The sequence below is a fragment of the Thalassophryne amazonica genome, chromosome 4 (genome assembly GCF_902500255.1).
Source record: "Thalassophryne amazonica chromosome 4, fThaAma1.1, whole genome shotgun sequence".
In the NCBI taxonomy this organism is placed as follows: domain Eukaryota; kingdom Metazoa; phylum Chordata; class Actinopteri; order Batrachoidiformes; family Batrachoididae; genus Thalassophryne; species Thalassophryne amazonica.
The window spans coordinates 54527523-54537214 of record NC_047106.1 but is presented as its reverse complement, the minus strand read 5'-3'; the positions used below and the strand labels follow the sequence as shown (position 1 = coordinate 54537214).

The window sequence follows — 9692 nt, the reverse complement described above, 5'->3', positions numbered from 1 at the left end:
AGTTTCTGTGAATTGCTCAGTAATTTCTCATGAAGGGAAAGATTAGTGAATGTAACAAGAAATTATCTCATATTATAGCCACCTTTATGCATTTGTTGCTATTTTGTGCCAAACTGAATTTTTGTGGGTAGAGGGGGTTTGCTCCTGAAGTGCTGCTGCTCACCAGAGACTCGTTTTTTCGAGATTATAGACATTTATCACTGCGGGTACCTATCGAGCAGTAATACAGGCTGGCTTGTTTTTGCTCAGCAAATTATATTGTTCATTCAAGTGGAGTCAAAAATGCAGAGCACACTGAGTTAGTAGATATTGGTTTTGTTTTTCGTACAGGTCAGCAGGCATTCTTGAGGCACCTTAAGACACAGCTCAGCAAAATGCAAAGTACTTAAAGTGAAAGTTTCATAAGGCACACTAAAATGGATTGGAAGAAAGAGTAGGTGGATCTTTCTGGAGCATATTTTACTTTTTTTTTACATTTTACTGCTCAAAACAGGTTGACATGGCTGATGCTGAAAATTTGAAATTAAAAGTTTAGTGTCACCACACTACCCCAAAGTGAGCTTGATGTCAGAAGAGATTGTTAAAGAGCTTAGAGAGTCCATCAAAGACTGCATTACAGTTTGGTGGTTTAACCTGGGTTTTTAGGGCATAAATGTTGCCTTTAAATGTTAAGGACGACATGGGATTGTTGATGGTGAAGACTCAAGAGATATTGTGAACATGTTCCAAGAGTAACAATGCAGATTCCATTGAAATTTAAGAACATGGATGTTTCCTTTTGCAGTAATTCTTAACCAGGTCATAGAAGTTTTCCCACCAAGCTACACTGAACAAAAATATAAAACCAATACTTTTGTTTTTGCTCCCATTTTTCATGAGCTGAATTCAAAGATCTGAAACATTTTCTATATACACCAAAGACCTTTTTCTCTCAGATATTGTTCACAATCTGTGTTAGAGAGCACTTCTCCTTTGCCGAGATAATCCATCTCACCACAGGTGTGGCATATCAAGATGTGCCTTAGGCTGGCCACAATAAAGGCCACACTGAATGTGCAGTTTTGCTTTATGGGGGGGCAGAAAACCAGTTACTACCTGGTGTGACCACCAATTGCTTCATGCAATGTAACACATTTCCTTCTCATAGAGTTGATCAGGTTGTTGATTGTGGCCTGTGGAATATGTTGGTTCACTCCTCTTCAATGGCTTCCCGAAGTTGCTGGATATTGGTAGGAACTGAAACACGCTGTTGTATGCACTGATCCAGAGCATGCCAAACATGCTCAATAGGTGACATATCTGCTGAGTATGCTGGCCATGCAAGAACTGGGATGTTTTCATCTTGCAGGAATTGTGTACAGATCCTTGGAACATAGGGCCGTGTATTATCATGCTGCAACATGAGGTGATGGTCGTGGATGAAGGGCACAACAATGGGCCTCAGGATCTCATCACGGTATCTCTGTGCATTCAAAATGCCATCAATAAAATGCACCTGTGTTCATTGTCTATAACATATGCCTGCCCATACCATAACCCCACAGCCACCATGGGCCACTCAATCCACAACACTGACATCAGGAAACCGCTCACGCATACAAGGCCACACATGCTGTCTGCCATCTGCCCTGAATAGTTACAACCAGGATTCATCTGTGAAGAGAACACCTCTCCAACGTGCCAGATGCCATCGAATGTGAGCATTTGCCCACTCAAGTCTGTTACGATGAAGAACTGCAGGCAGGTCGAGACACCGATGACGATGACTAGCTGAGCTTCCGGACCCAGCGCCATGAGGGGGCGTCACCCCAAATCAACCTTGCCCCCTCGGATGTGAGAGTTATCAAAAATAAAAATAAAAAAGAAAGAAAAAGAAATACTGGAAAATATAACGCCTCGCAGTTTCGCAGATTTATTTAGTCTAATTTTGCATGCTTTTTTTTTTTACAGCGCATTGTGCTCTGCGTCCTCATCAAGCAGACCAGTGTTCTGGCGAGATGACGGGACACCTGTTGCGGCACCGCAAAGGGAGAGTACGCACAATGGGCCTCATGTATCAATGTTGCGCACTTGTGGCGTAAATTGTCGGCGTAAACTTGAAATACACCAAAGTCGCCGTGACATGTATTAAGCAGTGCGCACCTGCCCATTTCTGGCGTACGCCTGACGTGATCTTGATAAATGCGGCGGGTGGAAACGATCGTAATTATAATAAACACGCCCATAAATATTCAGACTCCGCTTCAGACACACCCTCATTTTACGACATGGAAGCCGGGAGACGGCAATGAGAAAGAACTCCAATCACGACGCGTGCCAATACAGCATCAAAAGCAGCCGTCGTATTAATTGTTTTGTAGTATATATTCAATAAAGTGTTACAGTGGTCCGTCGTTTATCGCGGGAGTTACGTTCTAAAAATAGCCCGTAATACGCGAAATCCGCGACGTAGTCGGCGTTACTTTTTTATAATTATTATAGACGTTTTAAAGCCGTAAAACCCCTCATTACACAGTTTATACACTTTCTCAATCAGGCATGAACATTTTTTCACTTTTCTCTCGTGTGTAAACACTCTCAAAGTTCAAACCTTAGTAGGAAAATAAGACCAAACTGTTTTCAGGCCCAAACATTTGTTTGAGAAATAAAAATAGAATGTTTTCCTATAAATAATTATGATGGCTTTTAGAACTAACAAATTAATTTTAACGATCAATGAACGAGGTCGGACACATAAGAAATTATTAATAGTGACTGACCAGTATTTCACAGATCGCTCCTGATCCAGATCGTCCTGACGCCGTGCCTTTTTCCACTCACACCTGGCTGCAGGTGTTTGTTTCCGTGTGACAAACAGTTATGAGTAGTTGTTGGCGCTCTTTTCTCTTCTGGGCAACAAGATTCTTATAAACAGATACGCAGAACACAGAACAATGTAAAAAAAAAAGGCATGCAAAATTGGACTAAATACTCCGCGAGACTCCGAGGCCACAACAGGTGAATGGCGTTATAGCGAGGGACCACTGTATTGTCTTTTCACATGTCAATAATTCTTGACATGTGGATATTTGCTCGCTCAATTAATAAGACACGCCTAATCTGTCAGATTCTTTATTTTTTAAATGTGTTTCTGTATTTATTTTATTGTGACAACCGAATGGAGACGACAAAACCTGGTTGCAGCACGGGCGAATTAAGGGAATGACGAAACTACAGTTGTTATTATCAATTTCATAGTCTAAAACGATCACACCACATGAAGTTAAGCTCAGTGCTGCTCTGGCTCCAGGCTCGAAGTCTGGAGAAAAAGGCGAGCAGCGCTGTCTTTGCAGTCAGCGCTGTGGCCACGGATCGTGCTCCATAACAATCCCGCAAAGGCGGGATTTGTATTGATTATTATGTACTATAATCAGTGTTATTTATGTAACATATGCATTGATTTGTATGATGGCACTGTTTATCATGTTGATCATCTTCATTTTTATGTGGATTCCAGCGCTGGTTCATTTTGGTGTATATTTACGCCACCCCTCGACCTGGTGTATATTTTCAGCGCAGCGTACGCCAACGACCACATTGATAAATGCCAAGTGGCGCAGCCGTTTTGGCGTACACCCCATATACGCTCAAATATCGCCATACGCAACGTTGATACATGAGGCCCATTGTGTTCTGCGTGTCTGTTTATAAGAATCTTCTCGCCCAGAAGAAAACAGAGCGCCAACAACTACCCATAACTATGTTCTTCACTCGGAAAAACACACCTGCAGCGAGGTGTGAGTGGAAAAAGGCGCGACAGTGGCGCGGCGCCAGGACGAAGAGGCGTGATCAGAGGAACTGAAATACTGGTCAGTCACTATTAATAATTTCTTGTGTGTCCAACCTCGTAGGTTGATCGTTAAAATTAAATTCGTTAGTTCTAAAAGCCATCACCTATAAAGCCATTTATAGGAAAATGTTCTATTTTTATTTCTCAAACAAATGTCTGGGCGTGAAAACAGGTTGGTCTTATTTTTCTACTACACACACGAGAAAAGTGAGAAAATGTTAATGCCTGTTTGAGAAAAGTGTATAAAGTGTGTAGTGAGGGGTTTTACAGCCTTAAAACGTCTATAATAATTGTAAGAAATAACGCTGTCTACTTCGCGGATTTCGCCTGTTGCGGGCTATTTTTAGAACGTAACTCCCGCGATAAACAAGGAACCACTGTATATCTACATGAAAGGTTTATCTTTGACCCGTTGTGTGACTGTCATGCCCAATTATGCTGTGTTTGCGCTTGTGATGGAGGGCTGTATGTGGGGTTAATCTACTGTCTCGTGTCGTTTCTCAGATCAGTTGTTGGTTTGGTTTTGTGGTATACAGGAGATCACTTGACCGAGGGTCTATACGTTCAAATAATAATTAAAAAAATACTGTCATCACTCTTTACTCTTAGTCAGTCTCTTACAACGGTGTAGCCTAAATACACGAGCTTTCTAGGAGTGCACCCAATTCATTACGCACACTCAGAGGCACTTACCCTCCAGTACGTACTTTTTTTTGGGGGGGGGGGCACCCCCTGTGATAAACTCATCGCCCCCTTAATATTTTTTTTCTGGCGCTGGGCCTGTGAGTTTCCCTGATAGTTTACGCAAAAATTCTTTGGTTCTGCAAACCAATTGTTGCAGCAAGCATTCTCAGACAATCTTGGAGCACACTTACCCAACTTACTCACTTGGCCACCACCCCTAGGGCCTGATTTATATAGTTGTTTTTTTTTTTTTGAGGAACTTTCAAATGTGCGTGTGGAAAACATCTGACCTACCTTAACCTGCGGCTACCTCAACCTCATGGATGGATGGTGTGTGTGTGTGCTTTCCTGATAATCACTTCAATGTTAGATGCTTTTTTCTGATAGGACAATGTCAGTTTCCTTCTTGTTTGTAAATTTCTGTCAAGGGAAGCAATCTAATAGGATTTTTTACTTCTGTCTATACACAAATCAGGTCATGAGGCACATAAGCAAGGATGGAGACACGGTGCAGGTATTAATATTATTGTGCAGCAGGTGAAGGCAAATCACTTTCTCAGTTGTGAGGGTCCATGCCATTTTGCTTTGCAAATTCTTTGAGTAGTTCCTTAATTTTATTTGCATTCAAATGAAAGTATTTTGTGTGACACCACTCTACATGCCATGTTTTATTACTCTGCTATAATTATTATTCTTTCCGTCTGTGCTACCCCTCCAATGACTGAGTTCTCAGAACATGATATGCATATGATTTATTACTTCTTCCTACATCTGACTTTTAAGTAGTCTGGTGCCTAAGTGGATTGGCAGATATAGCCTGAGTTGAATTCATTTAATTTTTTTTTTTGGGGGGGGCAGGGATGACGGTTATACCCTATACAAAATTCATCGAAAGTATTGGATCTTTAGTTAAGCATCTTGTGTTTTCATTTCTGTTATGTTACCTGCCTTTCCTTTAAGTTTATTATTTCTACACTGTTTGGTCGTCATTATTCACTAAGTTAATCTGTTTTTATTTATAATTGCATCTCTGTGCCTCCAGTATGTGCAGGCAGAGCAATGAAAACTGAGACATTCAATAAGGGGCTGTACCACAAACCAGATGATGTTTTAATGAGGAGAATGCACTGGAATCGTTGACCCCCTCATATGAAAGAAAATAAAACCACACCCACTGCTGTTGCACATATTCACTTAAATATGTGGTTCTGCTATGATTATGTATGGTTGTTAGATTTTCACTGCACATTGTGACATATAGCAAGAGTTTATAATTTCAGTGTTTATATTACAATCTGTATTAGGGTTGGGTATTGAGAACCGGTTCCTTTCGGGTATTGTTAAGAAATTATTCGATCTACCGACATCAATAAGCTTTTTGCTTAATGATTCTGTTATCGGTCCTTCAGAGTGGCCATTGTTTTGGGGGAATTTTGTCAGGAAAATGATAATTTCTCTATAGGGTCTGTAATCAACTTTTCTGCAGCGCGGCTTTGCTTTGAACCTTGAACCAATCGAAGCAGTGGTTCGCAGATTGAAGCAGTGCTTCGATCTGTTGCTTCGTTTATTCTTTCTTTCGCTTAATTTTCCCCCGTTAAAACCCTAAAGAGCATATGTCTGTGAGTATTATTTACCTTTTTTAAGTTAAACCAACCTGTTATGGTCTTCTGAAACAGTTGACAGATGTATTTTATAAAACTTAAAAACAGCAGCAATGCTAACGTGTTAACATGTCTATGGCATTTTCAATGTTAAAAGTTAGCATTAAGCAGTTGCAGCTGTCATCACGTTCGGGTGCATTTGTTTTCAAATTGTAATATTTTTTAAATTTATTTTTGTTTATATATTAACACTCTAATGATTATTATATACAATATATACTTATATACAATTTTAAAGAAAGAGACAAAAAACCAGAATAGAAACACAACAGAAAATATAAAACCAACAATGAACATACATAAATAAATTCATACATACATACAGAAATAAATAAGTGTTTCCTGTGAACACCTAGTGAAACGTACACCTCCATTTCATCCCTGTCTTATTTAAGTTTAATGACAGTTTGTTTCGGTCAAGCCATATTTTCAATGTGTTAATTTCTTCAGTGATTTCCTCCAGAACTATCTGCCAAGCTAGAAAACTGCTGCATCCTAGTAAGAGCAGAATACTACTAGAATGAATTTGAATAAGGAAAGTTGTTTTGTTTTTTTTTCTCACTAAATGGATGCTGCAATCACTGTAGTTTATTGTCTGGAACAGTCCCAGATTGCATTTCAGAGCTTCTAGAATTCAAACATTTTCGTGCAGGTGGTGTTGGGGGGTAATTTTGGGTTTCAGCTTTTTTTGTTTTTCACCATTTTCATCCCTGAATGTGTCAATCGTGAGTCACTTTTGTGCTGATTAAAGTCACTAACTGGGATTCCTGTCTTGTTGCAAGAAAGAAACAAGAATCGTCCTCCGTTCTGTTCACACAGCTCCAAACGCTGCGCGGCTCTCTGCCGAGTCAAGTTACAACGATAGAATGCAGTCTGAATTAATAACTTCAAAGTGAAACACCGTTTTCTTTATTTTTATTTATGCCCAGAGATCAAGGATACAGTGATCAATTTCATATTTATTTACTTTAAGACTCAATGAAATACATAGAAAACCTGTAAAGCCTACTTTTAGTACAAAATTCACAAGAGATATTGATAAGGGAATCGATAAGGAATCGGATCGATAAGCAGAATCGATAATGGCATCGATATCGATAAAATATTACCAATACCCATCCCTAATCTGTATTCTGAATGGTTACTTTGCAGTTGGTGAAATTGAAATTTTTGATGATCGCCAAACTTCAAATTAGTCTACCACAAACTGAACAGGACAGTGAGAACCCAGTCAAGTGTTGAACAGACCAATCATCAAGGCCACTGGCGAGACTTGAGGACTCCTGCAGTTTCAATGGGGGAACAGCCAATATGCATTTCCACCACAGACTTATCACAATAATAGGCAAACCCTCCATGACATCACCCATAAGTTTTCTGAAGAGTGGGGTTGAAGCTTAATTGGGGATGGCTCCAGATGCCCAAGTGTTTGACTTTGCCTAACTCATGGCCAACCCATAAATGGGTAAAGGGGTGAGGCATGGGCAAGCCCGATATGACCTGTGCAGGACAAATGAAGACATTTTGCAGATCTATGCCTAAGTTTTTTTTTTTTTTTTGGTCTTGCACCTGAATGTTTTGTTTGGATGTGCACACACTTTTTCCATTTTCTAATTAAGAAGTCTGAGCTCCAGTGCTTCCAATGCATGAAATTTTACAATTTAATTTGTATAGTCACATCATTGGCAGGTATCACAGACTGTGTATTGAGGCTTTTCAGGTTTCAAATCCCGCAAAACCTTGGAAAAGGTCGCTGCGCTGCGAGATTTCAGTAACATTGAGAACTGCATTGATACGATCTGATCACGCTTCACTCAGACAACACAATTAACATTGCAACATAAAACTATTTTTATATTATGCCTAAAACTCTTGTGAATATATTCTCTGGGTTTTTAGACGTTGTTACTGCGTTTATTTTATGTAAACATGCGAGAATCACAGGCTGTCTCTCTCCGTTATTTTCAATGGGAGCTGCTGTGAGCTACGCTCGCTTCCTGATCATGTCGTTCTGGGGGAAAGTGAAGTTTGCTCTTTAACATCTTGATTATTGTTCTTTACAACACTGTTTGTCCTCTTTGTTCCAGACTAATATATATAATATGTCTGAAATTCGGTTTGCGCTTATTAAATTCCACGCAGATTAAACGTAGCAGACACGGATGATTTGTTATAATTGTTTTAGCAAGTTTTCAGGGTATCATGCAGCAGTCTCTTATTAACGTGACGAAAAGCATAAATAAAATTACATTTTTGTAGTATAATATTCATTTACAATTGTCCTCATGTGGATTCTCTATGTTGTTTTGACTCCAGCGACTCTCTGGCACGCAAGGGATTATGGGATACGTGAAAACCCCGAATATACTGGACAAAGCCTCCGTAAGGTTTTCTACAGAGACCAGCAATAGCCCATGTCTGGACATCACTATGTTGGCAGCGATGGCTGCGCTGATTCTAAGTCATGATGAACTCATTAATGAATTCATCATGAATTAACTCATTAATACTAAAAAGGTGGTGCATGGTTGGCTCCGTGTGTGACAAAGGAAGCCTGAACATGCCCCTCTATTCAAGTCCATACCACCTATGCTAACAAGCTAACTTTGGTTTGGATGTTAAATAAATCATGTTTTTGGGGACTGCATGGTGGTTCTCACTATTTGATTTGATATGGACATTGAAACTTGTGAGCCACTTATTTCTTCAGTAATCATGCATTAATGAGGCTTAATGGTTTGGACTACTGATAGCTGTTAAAATTTTGAATGCCACTGGTGTACAACATTAAATACCACAAGAACTTTACTCAGCATAATATTGCAGTAGGAACATCTTCGATGATCTGTTAGGACATTTCACTACATGACACTATTAGAAGTATTAATCCAGGTGTTTGTAATAAAATACTCTGAATGAAACAGACACAACTCACTACAACAGCTAGCAGCCACTGTCCTCAACCTCGGAGTTACGGATGCTATGAAAGCTGCTGTCACTCAAAGCAACCGCCAAACATTTTGGCTTAAAATGTTTTACACTGAGATGGTTGAAAAAAAATTCACCCGCTCCCCCACCCCACCATTAGAGTTGTCATATGGGAGTAAACTAAATGGTAACTGGGCATCAGAATCAGAAGCTCAAAGCACTTTACAATGATGCTTCACAGTCAACCATACGGATGTCAGAGTGCTCCCATGCAAGGTGTTCAACTGCACACTGGGAGCAACTAGGGGATTAAGGATCTTGGTCAAGGACACTGAGTGATTTGTCAATCCAGTGGCGGTTTGAACCAAGGATCATTCCAGACTCAAGACCAAAACCATTTTTTGTACCAAGCAAAAACAGGGATTTATGTAATAAATAAATAAATAAATAAAGTGAACATATAGACATGGAGTTGAATTGGAACTTGCTTGTTTTTGGAGCCAGCCTCAAGTGGCCAGTTAAGGAACTGCAACTTTTTTCTTCTGGTAGGGCTTCATGTGAGACCATCAGCACTTACTGCTTTGATATTG

General features: G+C 39.8%; 1 long non-coding RNA gene across 1 annotated transcript; it reads right to left on the bottom strand.

Annotated features, from left to right (window-relative positions):
• Positions 1–829: 829 nt before the first annotated feature.
• On the bottom strand, positions 830–5817 carry LOC117508245. The gene is made up of 3 exons (XR_004560026.1): positions 5806–5817; positions 4134–4141; positions 830–949 (listed from the first exon to the last, which is right to left on the bottom strand). It is a non-coding gene; the product is annotated as an uncharacterized LOC117508245 (long non-coding RNA).
• Positions 5818–9692: the final 3875 nt, after the last annotated feature.